At 54.5% G+C, this 16,827-nt stretch overlaps 1 protein-coding gene across 1 annotated transcript in view; it reads left to right on the forward strand.

The window, feature by feature from the left end:
• Window positions 1–16,827, forward strand: part of TMEM132C (transmembrane protein 132C) — a 224,129-nt gene that overhangs the window by 197,205 nt on the left and 10,097 nt on the right. The gene's annotated exons all lie outside the window — the stretch shown is intronic.

Genomic DNA, 16,827 nt, shown 5'->3' on the forward strand with positions numbered 1-16,827 from the left:
CAGAGACCCACGCCGTGTCAGCCAGAATTAGTCACGTAGCTCCCTCCAGCCACACAGACTCTGTGCGTGAAACACACCTTCCCAAGGTGGCCAGAAGCCAGAAGGCAGGGGACCTGTAGCTTTGTCCACATGGGTCAGCCTTGTGGGACACAGCGCAGGGCAGAGTGGATCTGGAGGGACCCACAGAGGACACTCAGCACGTGACCCACTCCCCAGCGCCTCTCCAGCCGAGCCCACGGGCCTAAGCTCCTGCATCTGCAGTTCAAACAGGGACACTCGACTCAGTCTGAGCCACTGACACCCCCAAAGCTTCCTCTATCCATTTGGAATCTCTGTGACAGTTAATTCTCTGCTCTTGGAATTTTGGGTGGCCGGGGAGACCGCTACCATGTCCACCCAGTCTGAGTCTGGACGGACGCAATTCTGTTCAGGACCAGGAAGTGTTAGCGGGTGGGGGCGGGGAGTGTGTGTGCGTGTGTCTACCTGCAATGACCATTAGGAACCTAATCACAATTAACCCACGAGGGAGCTTGCTGGCTTAATGAAGCCATTAGCCAAAGACCATTCTGAGAGAGAAAATGTAGAGACTGAGCTCCGAGCGCATTACCTGTAATGAACCTGAAAATGACTGGGGAATTTCCGCGGTATTCTTAGCGTCGGGAATGGCCAGTGTGCGAGCCACCAGGCTACAGCCCCAGCGCTGGAAATCCTGCGGACCCAGGAGAAGCCCCGGCAGAGGGCTGTGTCACCGCGGGCGGGTGGGCAGCAGCCTCAGAGAGAGGCTGAGACTCTGCTCCTAACTGATGACTCTTTCAGATGTGCGCCTGTTTAATGCAAAGGGTCATTTCTGGGTCCGTTGCTTCCCTGCAGAAAGAAGTGAAGAAATCTCTTTCCTTACAACCTCGGCTTCAAAGAGGAGCGGTGTTTCTGGAGCCAGATTTTGGAATGAACTGACCCAGAGGTAAAAGGCGCGGACAGACGTCCCAAAGCCACAGACCTTTTTTATTTTTAATCTTCATTAGACCCTAAAGGGAAGAATGACCAAAGGGCTTCCAGACAGAAAAGAGACTCTCATCACTTCGAACGTCCCTGCCTGGGAGGGAGACGCGATGCTAATTGTATTGCACGATCTTGGTGTGAACGGAATGAGCCGAAGTCCCCAGAGCTGGGATGGAAAGGTCTCCCACGGGCAGTGGAGAAAGAACCTTTGGTTTACATAAAAGTCTGCATGAAAGACGGCAGCCAGCGGTCCAGCGTCCGTCACCAAGGTCTAGCGATCCTGGGCATCGGGGGATCAAAGTGACTGACTCACTGATCTTGGAGCAGACATCGGCTCCGGTTTGCTGGCCGGGACTCTCTTCACTCCCTCTTCTTCCGAGAGTGGCCTTTCTCCTGGGTCAGCGTGAGTCACAGGGAGGCCATCCTCCCCTGGACAAGGGATGGGCACTGAGCCCCCGCGAGACCAACCAGACTGCCCTCCCCACCCCGACCCCCAGAATGTAGCTCCTCAGCGAGAGGGACTCAGAAAAGAAATGGCTGAAGCCGTTCACTCCGCTCCCCGACTTCCCGGTTTTCAACGTCCTGGAAGCAGGTCAGGGGCCTGCTTTTCCGAGGCCTGCTGCGACTTTTCCTGTGACCCTGGGAGCTGCCCAGGACCCAGCTGATAAGAACCGGTGTTAGTTCCCTACATCCATACCAGATGAATCCCAACTTACTATATTACAGTTCTGGGCATCAGAAATCAGAAGTGAGTCTTACAAAGCTAAAATCAAGGAGTCAGAAGGGCTGGGTTCCCTCTGGAGGCCATAGGCAAGGATTGGTCCTTTTCTAGACCCTGGGGGCCCCCCACATCTCCCAGGCCATGATCTTATCCCCCTGACCCCTGCCTCATTACCCGCCTTGTCCCCTCTTCCTCTGACCCTCATGGTCACCTCCTATGAAGGACTCTCATGATTCCGTTGAGTCTGCCTCAGATTGCCCAGGACAGTCTGCCCGTCTCGAGATCCGTCCCTGCGTCACAACTGCAAAGGCCCTTAGACCACGTAACAGAATAGACTCATCAGTTCCAGAGATTAGAGCTCGGGCTTCGAGGTGGGGAGGCGCGTTACTCAAACGACCGCCACACCTTGCTAAGACTAGACGGAGTTCCTTTCTGCTGCCTACAACCCAAATCCGACCGATAACATCACCTCCCCTCGGCAAAGGAAGAAAAAAATACCTGATAATCATTGCAGTGGGGTCACTAAGAAGATGATCCTCAGTAAAACTAAATTGTTCAATGTTCTTGGAAAATGATCCCCAAGAACGGCCTTTCTTTGCCCAAGGGGAGGGCTAAGGCATCAGGTTCTGGACAAGGACCACCTGGAAAACACTTTGGAAGGTTGCCGGTAGTGTTCCAGAGCACTGACTAGCTCCCTTGACCCAGGTACGTCTGCTTCCTCCGCCAGGACACGGAAATTCTGAACACCGCCATACTCACGGGGAAGACGGTATCCCTGCCCATCAGGGTGGTCTCCGTGGAGGAGAACAGCGCCGTGACGGATATCTCGGAGTCGGTGGAGTGCAAGTCCACAGACGAGAACGTCATCAAGGTAAGCGCCCCACTGCTCACCTGCTTGGATGGATGGGAACTTCCGCTGAGCACCTCATTCGCTGGGAAGGTTCGCCCCCTGCCCAGAAATGAGCAGTTCAGCTGGTGGGTTTACAAACACCACACTTCCAGTCACCCCACTAAATTTTTCCATTTCGATGTTCCGTATTGGCATCACTCCCAACCCGGTATTCATCGAGTATGCTTTGGGCTGAGGTTCAAACCCTGAATACGCAGAAGAAGCAAGCAGGCGACGGGGAGTAGTAAGCCAGACGCGCCCTGGGCTAGAAGGATGGCCCGTCCTCGGCTACTGCTAGTCGTGGCTGGGAGTACCTGGGAGTCAGTATTGCTGTCTTCTCAAAAGAAACTACAGATTTGGATTTTATGTAAAGATTGCTTGTGTTCCCCCATGGGCAACCAATTATAATTTTTATTCATGGGCAAAAAATACATCTGCAATGTGAGTCCGGCCCATGGGCAGCTGTTGGAACCACCGACACGGCCGATCATGAACGGTGAGACGGATCCAGCCCCCCTCCTCTGTTGTGTAAATAAAGTTTTATTGGAACGTGGCCGCTCAAACCTATTTCTGTATTGTCTGTGATGGCTTTTGCATGACTGCAGGAGGGTCCTGTGATGACCTACAAAACTAGTACATCTCTTCGTTCGCCTTTCCAGGGAAAAGTTTCCCTAGAAAAGCTCTGCTCTAGAGACTAAGTTTCTTGGTGGAATGACCCTAATTCTTGGTCTTTCCTGCCAATATTCGCTGTGATGTGCCCACAGTGCTTGTTCAAGGAATAAGAGAGCATGCGGGCTGTTCCAAGCCCAAATGAACCATTTGGTCTTTCTCCATATGTTTTGTAGTCCTGGAAACACACCCAGAAGAAAACATAAAAGATCCAAGGCAAGCAAGCGGATAATGGGTTTTTTCTCTCAAGTGGGGTCTGACACAGAGCATCAGAGTCTATTCTCTGGGGTTAAAAGCGGCACGTGTCGTTGAAGAGAACCATACAAATCACTGAGTGCGGGAGTTAGGGTGGAAAGACCCTTCCCTGCAGACCGCAGCCCCGCTCGGCTCCGACCGCCCATCACTCTCGGAGCACTGGGCAGAGGGTGGCATGCAAGCTGACCAGGTCGTGATAGCCTCCCGGTGGCGGCAAGGGACCCCAGCCACACCAGGATGTTCTCGCCCCTTCCTGACTATTGTAGGCAGCATCTCAAGGAAGAGACGCTTTTTCCTAATTCCCCCGAGAGTGACTAATGAGGAATGGCGATCCCAAACTCACAGTGCCTTACAGAAGACCCAAGAGGCCTGCGGGAGGAGGGGGAGGGGAGGAAGTGCTGAGCCACACCGTCCGGGAGAAGCCACGTGGGCCACACACGTGGTTTCAGTGTCTCCAGTGGTCCCACTCAGAAAAGGAAGGACAGTGAAGTTAATTGTTTTAAATGCAGGTATTTAACCCGTCATATGAAAACCGTGATCATTTCCCATGCAATCGATATAAAAATGATGAATGCAACATTTCGTTACTTTTTGGCACCCAGTCTTTCGAATCCACTGCATATGTGCACATAGGGCACATGTCCAACCCGACCCCACTCCAGGGCTCCCCGACCGCCGTAGCCAGTGGCTGCTCCACTGGACACAAAGATCTCAACACGGGGGCGGGATTTCGTAATGTCGGCTCTGCAGGTATTTTGTGCCTGGTAATTCTTTGCTGGGGACTGTCTGTGTGTTAGAGAACCGTGCTCTGAGGAAAGCCTGCTCTGTTTCTGGCTGGACCATCACCCCACATTCCTGGCGAGGCCAAGGTGGGGAGGAGCCCCTTGGTTTGATCCGGAGCCTGTCCTGCCCCAGCCACAGTCACACACCCCGTCCCTGGCAACCATCGGTCTTAACAACTGATCCCCTAAGAGCCAGGACCCCTGGTAAGGATGTGTGACCCTTTGAAAGGACACGTTCACACGGACAACTTCTCTGCAGGGGTTAAAAAGTCCGTCCGTGAGCCGACAAAATCCCCAGAAACAAGTTTCACTGTAGTTGTTGGCGTAACTACCTTTAGCTCGTCTTAAATGAGTTTCTCATGGAGTCGTTACTTATGACCATTTTAGAGAGAAGGAAGAGAGAAAGCTAGTATTCCTGGTATTTCCAGGAATATACTAGCGTTTCCAGGAATGGGATCAGTATCTTTAGAGAAACAAATGTATCCGAACTAAAAATTGCCACCTGGAACGACTATGGAGTCACTGCCCCGGGCTGCTGACGAAGCAAAGGGTCATCCCAGGTCAGCAGAAGCCGGGGCGGCGGGGGGCGGATGTGGGAGGCACTGGGCGGACTCGGATGCTGTCCCCAGGACGCAGACTCAGTCCGTGGTTCGGGGTCTGATGACGTCAGCGATACTCGCCGAGGTAGTGGGACACAGCTCAGGGTGCCGTGGGGAGGGGCGGGGAGGGAACGTGTGGCAGGTGCAGGAGGGTCTGGATTTGGACAGGGCTGAGTTCTATAGACAATGCCGAAGGCTCTGACATCCTCCTTGGGCACAAGCGGGCCAAACAAGCCGCCCCAGTTTGCTGCTGGAAGAAGCAACCCCTGGTCGGGGACGGAGTGCGGCCAGTGTTTCTGCGTCCCCTGCCTAGATGCCTGAGTTCTTCTCCCCACAGGGTCATGCCCAGGGCCACGCCAGGGACGCTTGTGCATGCAGGCTCAGTTGTGAGAGAAGACCCTGGGCATTGGGTGCCCATGTCCTTAATAACGGGCTGCAGACTGGACCAGGCTGACCCCTTGATCTGAGACGTCCACCTTCCAGAACCGTGGGAGCCATGAACACCCAAAACACCAGGTCAGAGCAGCCCATGGACTGAGGCAAAAATCCCATCTGTCCTTCACCCCAGAGAGAGAGAGTGTGTCTCTGTCCTGCTTGGCCACAAGCATGCCTGCCCTCTGCTTTTTAAGGGGACCCTGTCTCTGCCTTCCAAGGCTGCTCGTTAGGTGGACACCCTTGAAAAACAGCATTCAGACAAAGGCAATAGAGGCTTTTCTTGTAGGATATGCAAGAGAACCTTGGAGAAATCTTCCAAAGCCTTCGCAACCTCGCCATCCAGAGCTCTGTAGTCTTGAGTACATCCTCTGCCCTGCCCGGTCTCCTTCGGAAAGTGGGGACCGTCATAGTCCCTAGTCCAGAAGGCCACTGTGATGATTATCAAGTTTCATCAATCCCAAAAAGGACTTGACCTAGTAGCCCACACATGGGAAGGACTTAGCTGTGAGGTCCGCTCAGGCAGCCCCTCGACAGCCCCGGGAGGGACACCGGGGGCTGTGGGCCCATGTGCTGCGCACGCTGTTGCTAAAATAAGTAGAATTGCAGGTCGCTTTGTGGGTGTAGTTCAGCGATACCTTCTTGAACTTCCTGGGCGGGGTAACCATCGCCATGACCCAGTTTTAGAATATTTTTGTCACCCAATTTGCTGTTACTCCCCATCCCCACCCTTAGCCCTGGGCAACCACTAATCTACTTTCTGTCTCTATAGATTTGCCTTTTTTGGACATTTCATAGAAATGGAATCCTACGGTATGTGGTCTCTTATTAAAGCAGCTCGGCGAGCATTTCTTACACATCTCTCTTGACACATCGATGCGTATCCATATATAGAAAAATAATTTTTGAAACATGAGATCACGAAACACAAACTTCCTTCACCATAATTTTTGTAACTGTCAAATCTACTCACACACACACACACACCTGCATATCCGTCAGCCCCCCGGGGTCAGTGTGGACCTACCCGCCCTCCTGCTGTCCCTTTTTCCCCGTGGATGATCAGGCACAGAGAGAAGCACGGTCTGTCCCCCTGTGCAGAGAGGGGCCCCGGCATGTACACGGTTCTGCCTGTTCCTCCTCTCCCCTGCAGCAGCCCCCGGCGTGCCCTTGACCGGTGGGCATCTGGGGAAGGGAAGTGGCTGGTGCGGAGAGTCGGGTCTGGGGTGCGCTCTGCACCCCGAGTGTGGGTTTGCAGGCATCGAATGTGGGGGAGCGGGCTGAGCGCTTCGGGAGCCTCTGCGTGGATGTCCGTCCAGCAGGAGGAAGAGTGGCTTCCCAGCGACAATGTCTCCAGGAACAAGAACAGGGAGGGGACGTGATTGAGCCGCCCCAGGGCCCTGGTGATCCCCATGGAGTGCTGGCTGTCTCCATCTGTCCACACACCAGCGTTGTCGGAAAAAACATGTGTCCTGTAGCCAACGGTGGGGCATTGTCCCCTCGCTCGGGGTGGGGCCTCAGTTTCCCCCTGGCGCTGCCCCTGTAGGCCCAAAACTTCCTCTCTACTGCAGGCGCTTTGGATCCACAAGCTCCGAGTCCTGGGGAAGCTGGGTTCTTGGCAGCAGCCCCAGGGGTGGGTCTGTGGGCAGCGGTAGGTGGTGCCCCTGGGCCCCAAGGCAGAGTGGGCAGGCTTTCCCTGGGAGGGAAGAGTGGCCCCCGCTCTCACGCCCCAGGGCGCTGGGAGAAGCACCTTCCTCCCCAAGAGCCACAGAGTGAAAGCAGACCCAGAAGCACAGAGCCGTTCCTGGACCGCAGGGGGCCGGGCGCCGGGCCCAGCCGGGCCCCTTTCCGGCGACGTCTCCGCTGCCGAGTGAGGACGCTCCCCGCACAAGAGCAATGGCTGGACCCCGGGGGCCACGTGAACTAACCAACATTTCATTTTTGACTTTCTCTTTTGTGCTAATTGAATTCTGAGACAAGTTGTCCCGTCCCGGGATGGCTGCAAGTGGCTACAAAACCTTATCTTTACATGTAGAATATCCCAGAAAAAATGTACAAATGTCTTTAGTGCAGCCCGGAAAGCCCCCGAGATTCCCTCTGCACCAGCGTAACTCATGGGTTCACCCGGAGTCAGTCACTGAGGCCAGAGGATGCGCAGCTCCGGTTGTGGTCACATGACCCTATTCTTGAGGCCAGAGGCGGGGCTTCGTGCACTCCTCCCACTGATGGGCGGGGCATGAGGTCCTCCACTGATAGGGGCTGGGCCCAGGAGAGCGAACAGGTGCCTGCAGTGGGGCTTCTCCCCTCCCAGACCCTTACTCCTTGCCACCTGGCCTTTCCCCATCCCAGGACCTTCCTCCCATTTCTTAATGTGGCCTGGGTGGGGAGAAAGCGCCACTCCAGCCCGGATCCGTGAATCACTTTCCTTCCTTGGCTTTTCTTGGTGACATTAGTCAGAGCAGTGACGTGCCCCAGAGGAGCCACTGGCCAGGAGGAAGCAGAGGAGTCTGACTTCTCTGGGAGTCTCCCGGCAAGCCTGTGTCCCTGGTTCTCCCAGGAGGACATGGCCCTGCAGTTGGCTGTTGAAGCCAGCAGGTAATCGCTGAGGAAGCAGATGCCTGGCACGTGGACAGCTTGAGTGGGGCGATCCCGAATCAGAAGAGGAAAACACCCAGATAAATACAGCAGGCTTGCCTGAGACTCAGACCCAGCTTCCTCTGGCCCCCGAGCTCCCAGAGGGACGACAAGGGTGGTCACGGCCAGGGGCCTGGTCCCGGGGCCCCAGGACACCCCTCCCGAGATGCCCCTGTCCAACACGTGGCTGGACTGTTTCCGTGCTCACTGCCTGGACACCGCTGCGATTACACCCTCGGCTCCTTGCCCCCAGTGACAGAGAGGCAGCCCTGTGTTCAGGGAGCGGCTACCTGGGTAGCTCTGCCAGGCCTGGGGTTCAGAGAGAAGCCATGGGGCACCCAGCCCCATCATCACCGGACTGCTCCATGCCATCTGTCCTGGTTCCCAGCACTTTGGGATCTCAGGTGACATCACCGGAGGAAAATGAGGCAGATGGCTCCCCGGGACGAGGTGTCGGTGACTCGGCATGAACTCCTGGAGAGACAGGCCCGATCTGTTCAAAGCCGTCACTCTGGAAACTTCTTTCCATGCCCCTCCTCCAGGCAGGAACAACCAGAGCCCCTGTAAAGACACTTCTGGGGCTAAGGCGGTCCGTCTACCCGACCCTCCGCAGATGCCCCTCCCCAGCCCAGGGTGACCTGCCCGCCCGCCGTGTACCAGGCACTGGGCTAATTCCTGCATTTGCAGGATTTCTCATTTGACCTTCCCAGCAGATCTGAGCTGCCCTAGTCTCCCTGCACCACGCACCCCAGCTGGCTCCTAGACACGGATCCCCCAGCTGCCCTGGTCCTCTGCAACAGGCCGGTCCCCACCTTGGAGCCTGCGCACAACAGAAGGGGCCGTGCTGAGTTCTGGGCGTTTGCTCCGGGCTAGACCCTGAATTCTACCTTCTGTGCACACACACGTGCACACCTGCGATGGGACGAGTCACCGTGTCAGCGGCCTGTGCACTGCGCAGCTGGACCGCGGCGATCTTCTCGTGCTGTGGACGTGCAAAAGCATCGAGGCGACATCTTAAACACTTATAACTGAGACACGTCGAAAATATCTCCGTTAAGTCTCAGAGAATGCCACAGAAACTTTCTTTTCCTTCAGAAAACTACGTTGCTCCTAAACGTCCATGGTGGGCCACGTGCTCAGGGAACGGAGCTGGGACTCAGCTCTCAAAGTCCCGTGAGTCACTGTACATGACGGCGTGAGACTGACTTCTGAAAAGAGAAAGAAAGAAATTGGGTTTACTAAGACTCTGGTCCGCGAGCGTCTTGACTGAGACGTCAGGGAAGGAAGACCGTGTTATCACAGGCCACAAGCGATGTCTTTAAATCCATTGTCCTTTTTAATTCCAAAGTGAAAGAATAGAGATAACTTTTCACCAATTGCACTGGGAAAGGCCATTTAAAAAAAAAGAGAGAGAGGGACGCCTGGGTGCCTTCAGCTCAGGTCATGATCCCGGCGTCCTGGGATCGAGTCCCACATCGGGCTCCTTGCTCGGCAGGGAGCCTGCTTCTCCCTCTGCCTCTGCCTGCCTCTCTGTCTGCCTGTGCTCGCTCTCTCCCCCTCTCTGTCTCTGATAAATAAATAAAATCTTTAAAAAAAAAAAAAAGAGAGAGAGAGAGAGAGCCTTTCTGGGGCGAAACCACTGTTGTCACATCCAAGGCCAAGGACTCCTGGCTGTGGCACGTTGGACGGGTTGTTCAACCTCTCTGTGCCCCAGTGTCCTCGCCTGGAAAGTGTTTGTGCGCACTCAGCATGGAGTCTAGTATACAGCAGACACCATGTAAATGCTCCCTCCTCCCCCAGCCAGGCCTGGCCCAGCTTAGCTACCTCCGAGCGGACAGGATTCCTGAGCCGAGACTGTGTGGTATGTCCCGGTCTCCGCAACATTCCTCAAGGTGCACCCGATAAAGTGCAGGTTATCGGTGATCAGATTTCCGCGGCGGTGGGAATCCCATTAGGCCTCCACAGTGAGGGACAGGAAGGGAAAAGAGGGGGGCCCCCAGGCCTCGCCTCGGAAATGCTGGCTGGCCCCAGGCCCTGCCAGTCCCCTGTCCTTGTCTCCTTGAGAAGTTGGAACAGCTAATGTGACGCCTTCAGTGACAAGGGAACCCGGCCTCCAGGAAACGTGACGCTTCCCCGTGAGCACTGTGAGAGAAGACCACGGACCAGAAGGACCATGGGGAACGGGCCGCTGAGAAAGGAAGGAGGGCTAATCCCAAAGCTGGGTCCAGACAAACGCCACTGCTCTAGAATGAGAAATACTCCATGGGGTTTTCCCTAATCCACTGTGTCCTTCCTAAACCTGGGAGCAGGGCGCCCCGTCTTCTCTTCCTCCCAACCCTCCAGCAGCCTCTCTGCTTCCTGAGGAAGAGAGACAGAAGGCGTCCAGTGGTCTGCGGGCTCAGCCAAGTGGACCCCTCAGTTCAGCAGGGCTAGGATGGGCTCCACGGGTCTCGTCCCAGGGCGGCGGAGAGACAGCAGTGACGTCGGGGAAAGCCTCTCGTGGCAGAGCGCGCAAGGCCTGCCCGAAGACTCGTGGCGCCCAAGAGCCTGGCTGGGACCGGCCCGCTGTCCCTTCCACTCGCATTCTCCTGGCTCAACTTGTCACAGGGCCAGGTCCACATCAGCAGGAAGGGAAATAGCGTCCGCCCGCAGTAGGAAAGGGAAGGATCAAAACAACAGGTCCATTGTCACAGAGCTGGTGGGCATCAGGATGGAGAGCCGAGGTGTGGGTCCGACTCCCTGTGTGGCTCACTGACTACCTGCTGTGTGATGTTGGGCGAGTTACATCACCTCTCTGTGCCTTCGATTCCTCACTTGAAATATGGATAGGATTCGAAAGATAAGGCAGTTCTCTCTCATGTGTTCATGGCGAGAGTTCGGTGACATCATCCATGGGAACCTGTCAGAGTGGCTCCTGGCTTAGTATAAACAGTCAGCAAATGTTTGCTGTTGCTGTTACAGAGTGTGCAATCACCCATGAAGGCCGCCTCCTTGTGGGCACCTATGCGTGCAGGCACCGGTGCAGGCACCTATGTGTGCACCTGTGTGAGCACCTGTGTGTGTGGGCACCTGTATGTGCACCTGTGCTGTGCACCTGTGTGTGGGCACCTGTATGTGCACCTGTGCATGTGGGCACCTGTGTGTGCACCTGTGCCTGTGTGCATCTGTGTGTGCACCTGTGCTGTGCACCTGTGTGTGTGTGTACACCTATATGCATACACGTATGTATGTGCCTGTGTGTACCTATAATGCATGCACCCGTGTGTACCATGTGCATACATGTTTGTGCATCTGTCTGCACCTGTGTGTGTACACCTGTGCGTGCACCTGTGTGTGTGTGCACCTGTGCACAGTGGGGGGAATAGGTAGCCCCGAGTGTCCCCTCCAGTAGGAGGGGAGTGGTAAGCCCCATACCTGAGCACCAGGTACTATTTTAGGCACTGAATAAACATGAACATTGAACAGAGGAATGAAAAAGCTTTGTCATCCTAGAGTTTATGTTCTAGAAATAGAGCACAAATAATAACCACAATAAGTGGCTGAAATGTGTAACGTATGAAAGAGTAATACAGGAAAAATGAGAAGAATAAAGCTAGGGAGGGGTCTGGAGTTGCCGTCCACATACGGATGTCGGGGACAGGGCCTCTGGGAGTGGACGTGAAGGTAAGGCAGCACTTCTCAGCCTCAGCCACACTGACATTTGGGATCTGCTGACCTTTGCTGGGAACTGTGCTGTATGGTGCAGGATGTTGAGCAGTAGCACTGGCCTCAACCGTTAGGTACCAGTCACCTGTCTTTCAGCCATGACAACCCCTGCCCTAGTGGTGACAATCCAGAAGATCTCCAAGGATTGTCAAATATCTCCTAGGGAACACAATGGCCCCTGGTTGGGAGCCACTCTGTGGAAGACCTAAAGGAGACAAGGAACAAATCGCACAGGCAAGTGGGGGAGGAGACTTCAGGGAGCAGGAACAGCACGTGCAAAGATCCTGGGGCAGGAGGACCAGTGAGGACACAGGGCACGAGGGGGCGGTGCATGGAGGATGCTCGGGAGAGATCCCAGGCGTGTGTCAGGGAAGAGCTTGTACTCCTCGAAGGATTTTGTCAGAGCTGAAAAGAGTTCTGTGATTCACACAAAGCCCCTGATTAAGAAGATGGGAAAATGTGGAGAAGCGGTCTCTGTGCTGGAAATTCCTATTCACCCTTTCGGATCCCTGTACCACCTCCTCCTGTTCCAGGAGGCTGACCTTTGTGGTCACTTTGCCAGGTGCAGCTGTCCCTGGTTTCCCTGCGTGCTGAGGCCGTGGGAGGCTCTGGCCGACGCGGGGAGGGGGAGAGACGTCAGCATGTTCATCCCTCGGGACCCCTCCCGCAAGCCTGTGGTTGACAGCAGCTGCACCCTCCGCCAAGGTCACGCTTAAAGCAATGCTCTTCTCCCCCAGGGCTGGAGGCCAGCCGTCTGAAATCAGGCTGTGCGCAGGGTCCTGCTCCCTCGGAAGCCTCCAGGAGGCTGGGGGAGGATCTCTGCCTTGGGTCTGTCAGCTCCGCACAGCCGCAGTCCTCGCCGCTCCCTGGTGCGTGCCACACCTCTCCGTCTCCACCGGTGTCCCCACATCACCCCCGGGGGCTTGCCTCCACATCCTCCTCTCTTCGTGTGCAGACACCAGCCCTCTGTGGCCCCCTCCGAGCTGCGATGACCTCGTTCCAGCGGATGACACCTGCGAAGACCCTATTTCCACACCAGCTCCCGGTCTGAGGTTCTGGGGCACGTGGATTTTGGAGGAGGCTCTTGAACCCTCTCCCCCGTCTGTCTGGCGAGCGGTGCTGTCTCCTGCTAGTTTCCCAGAGCCGGGACCACAGCTTTGTCCAGAGTGCCTTTGTCACCCTCTCCTCCGGGTCACATGTAGCGTCTGTTTCCGGCCCAGATTTGGACTGATCAGCCTGTCCAAGTGGGCTCATTTGGGATGCGCTAAGGGACGGATGGCAAGGGCAGCCTATGGAGAGGAAGCAGATGTGATCCCTCCCGGACTCGTCGGCCATTTGCCTCTTTCAGCTCCTTTCTTTCCCTGCTCACTGGCCAGCAGGAGTGGAGATGACCCAAGACCCCCCGCGGCACAAGGGTGACTTCCAAGGCCCCAGTCTCAGGCTACTGCCTGTGAAGACAACACCATCAAAGCCGTCCGGCAAATCCGCCGTCTGCAGCCGCGGTCAGCAGGTGCTGGCCTCCCCCATCTCACCACGGCAGGCCAGCACCCCCGTCTACGAGCCCCAGCTCCCCAGCTTCCTCTTCTCCAGAATGGGAAAATGATTGCCGCCTGCAGCTCCGGAAAAGGACTGGAACGAGGAAAGCACCTTGCAGACGTTCTTCTGGAAGAAGGCATCGCCGCTGCACAAGATCGAGCGATATTTTGTGTGAACAGAGCGAGGCCACAAACTCAGGAGTACAAGAAATGTAAATCTGACTTTTTTTGTGTCTGAATTTAATTTCTATTTCCAGCCTCAGGCTCCCAAGTGGCAAAAAACAAAGAAACAAACCAAAAAACCAACCCACAAAACCAAAACAACTATGCTAGGAGTTTGATTTCCAAACATAATTAAGTTTGAGATGCTAATTAGAGATCCAGAGGGAGATGCTGAATAAGCCATTGGGTCTCTGGGTTCTGGAGGTCGGGTTCTGGGAGTCACTGGCACAGAGGTGGTTGGAAGCATTATAACGGAACGATTGTAGTCCTGGAAGGAGAGTGTTATGGACCGGATGTCTCTGTGCCCTCTCCCGATTCCTGGGTTGAGACCCTAACTTGCAATGTGATGATGTGAGGAAGTGGGTCTCTGGGGAGGTGACCGGGTCATGAGGGTGGGGGCCCTCGTGGGTGGGGTGGGATCGGTGACCTTAGAACAGAGTCCACAGAGAGCTCGCTCACCCCTTCTGCCGCGGGAGGACAGAGCGAGGAGGTGGCATCTGTGAGGTGGGGCGGGTCCTCACCAGATGAGGGATCTGTTGGCGTCCTCCGCTGGGGCTTCCAGCCTCCGGACGTGTGAGAAACCGCCATCCATCCTGGAAGCGCCCAGTCTGCCACACTCCGTTCCAGCAGCCCGAATGCGCTAAGACCGGAAACGGAAGCTTCTGCGGAAACGGAGGAGGGGCGATTGCATTATTTCAAGGAGCGAGTCTCCCCATGTAGTCCCCAGACCTAGAGCACCCGCGTCACCTGGGACCTTGTTAGAAATGCAGTCGTGGGCCCCCCTCCCCAGACCTGCTCAGTCGCAGATGCTGGGGGTGGGTCCAACCGTCTGTGTATTGACCTGCCACCTGCCCTCTCAGATGTTGAGTCTGGAACCTACTTGGCTGCTGTTTCAGGCAGAAGTCGTACTGGATGTCAATGGCTGGCCAGCAGGTGGCTTTGCCCTCCCCACGGACAATGCTCCCCAAGCGGTTCCCCATGGGCAAGAGGCGGGCAATGTCGTAAGGAAGTCACCAAGGCCCGAGTGACAACAGAAGATGTCCACTGACCACGTGCCGCTCAACCAGACCCACCCTGGCCCCTCCAGGCCCTAAGAGCAGACTTGCTGCTGGGGTCAGTGGCCACCATGCATTTGGACAGGAGAGTTTAAATGTCCAAGTGGGCAGAGGCCAGCGGGCAGCGTTCCCAGCGGGCAGCCCGCCCACCACGAAAGACGAGAAAGCATCCCAGAAACGAAGCCAAGGGACTGAAGAGATTCCTGTGGGGTTTTTTCTGTTCCTATTTTGCAGATAAGCCAACTCATTTTGTGATATTGTGGTTCTCACTTCTAGCCACTTAGGAGATGAGTAATGCACCCCGAGACATCCCCCAGACATTTATGTCACCTGCAGGAATAGCAGTGACAATGGCTCTATCATGCACCACAACGTCATACCCTTGGCGTTCGTCTTAATTATTTATATATTCTGGAGCGGTCAGGTTCCCTCCCACCGGAGCTCAGGAAGGTAATAAATGAGCGAAGTCAATGGTCTGTAAATTACAACATTGATTAAAGAAGTGATTACTGATATAACTCTTGCTCGGCTATTATGCTAATGTCTGCCCAGATCCAGGACAGTGTTTACATGCTAATGGCAAGTCTGGGACAGCAACTAAAATTGGTTTCCGCCCTTAATCAGTAGGTAAACATTTTTAAACCACTCTTGACCATGAGTGAGAAGATCCATCCCTGTGTTCCCCTCCCAGCCGCCCCTGCCACTGTCCCCAGCAGATGGGGGAAATTCTCTCAGCCCAGCCCTCACCAGCTGCCCTTCCAAAGAGAAGCAAGAGTTGGAGATGAAAATTGGGCCCAGAGTAGCCATCCATGGCTCCCAGAAGCTGAGGAAAGAAAGGGTGATCACACGAGCTCACTGCTTAGCATTGATGTGATTTAACAGGGTCTGCAGACCCTCGGAAGGAGACACTGCTCCTTCTAGAGTACACAGTCCTGACAAGAGACAGATGAGCAAGCTGGCAATTATAGCTTAGTATGGTAAGTGCTATATGAGGACTCCACGTGTGACTTTATTAACTCCAAAACGTTATGCAAAACTGTATGTATATGCATGCCCTTAGCAAGCATTCGCTTGACATGTGTTCTCGAAGGAGTCAGTGGCCCCAAAAATGTTAGGAAACACTGCTTGAGAACTTTCTGGAAGCCTTCAAGTAAATGTCTTGCATTTCCATTGCTCTTGGCTTTGTCATATCTCAGTTTCTATCCACATCTCCCCTAACCCCAAGATCCTTGTTTGGTTGTCCTGAAGCAGGCATCTCCGTGAAGAAAAGGTCCTGTTGGTTCATCCACCTACCTGTCCACTCAACCATCAGCCCACCCATCCAATCATAGATCCATCCATACATACATCCATACATATACACACCCACCCTCCCAACTACCCATCTATCCATCCATGAACCCATCTACCCACCACCCACCCACCCACACACCCAAACATACATTCTTCACCGATTCATCTATCCCTCCATCCATCCATCCGTCCATCTACCCACCCATCCGTCTGTGCATACATACATTCATCCGTCTGTCCGTTCAGTGGCCTCTCTGCTAAGCTCCTGTTTCATGAGCATCTGCTGTGTGGAACCAAGAGATCAAGGATTTAAAAAGATGTACTTCTTTCCTTCAAGGATTTCATAGTTTGGTGGTCGATCTGGTCACAGGGGGCCAGTATAAATCACATTTTATCAACTTGAATATGCAAGACAGTCATGTCATTTCTTGAAAACACTAGTTGATTTCTAGTCTCAGTTTTCAATTCATTAGGGCTACAGAACATAATCCCAGTCTAATTTTCAAAAGATGTAAATATTGCCAAGCCCTGGGATGGGGGGGATGCATCCTATCTCCAGATGTTCTGCTTACAGACCCTACGAGCATCTGTTAGCAGAGTGACCTCGCATATGGTCCCACCCCTGTCCGTGGTCCCTCTTCCAGCCCACTCCTAGGGGACACAGGCGTCTTCCTGTTGTTGGTGGTTGTTGTTGTTTTTTTTTTTCCCGCATGAGAATGTCCACGGGGCTGTGTACAGATTCATCTCCCTAAGGGTTTAGACTTTGGAATACAAAATCTTAATGCTTGCAGATTTTATTTTATTTTCTATGTGTTTATCCTGCTTTGTGCTCTGTCTCAGCCCTTTCCTGAGGCAACGATGCGGTAAGAATGGGAAAAGCAAAGGGAGGACTGCAGGAGGAGGGGGCATAGGTTGGTAGTCACTAATGCATTGAGGCTATTCACAGGCTAAGCAGTTATAATACAAATATATAAAGGATCCCGGGGGCTGGGGAGGTGCCTGGCCAGGCCAGCAGGGAAGAAAGGGTGTTCTTAGGC

This window comes from Neovison vison, chromosome 3 (genome assembly GCF_020171115.1).
Source record: "Neovison vison isolate M4711 chromosome 3, ASM_NN_V1, whole genome shotgun sequence".
Taxonomy (NCBI): domain Eukaryota; kingdom Metazoa; phylum Chordata; class Mammalia; order Carnivora; family Mustelidae; genus Neogale; species Neogale vison.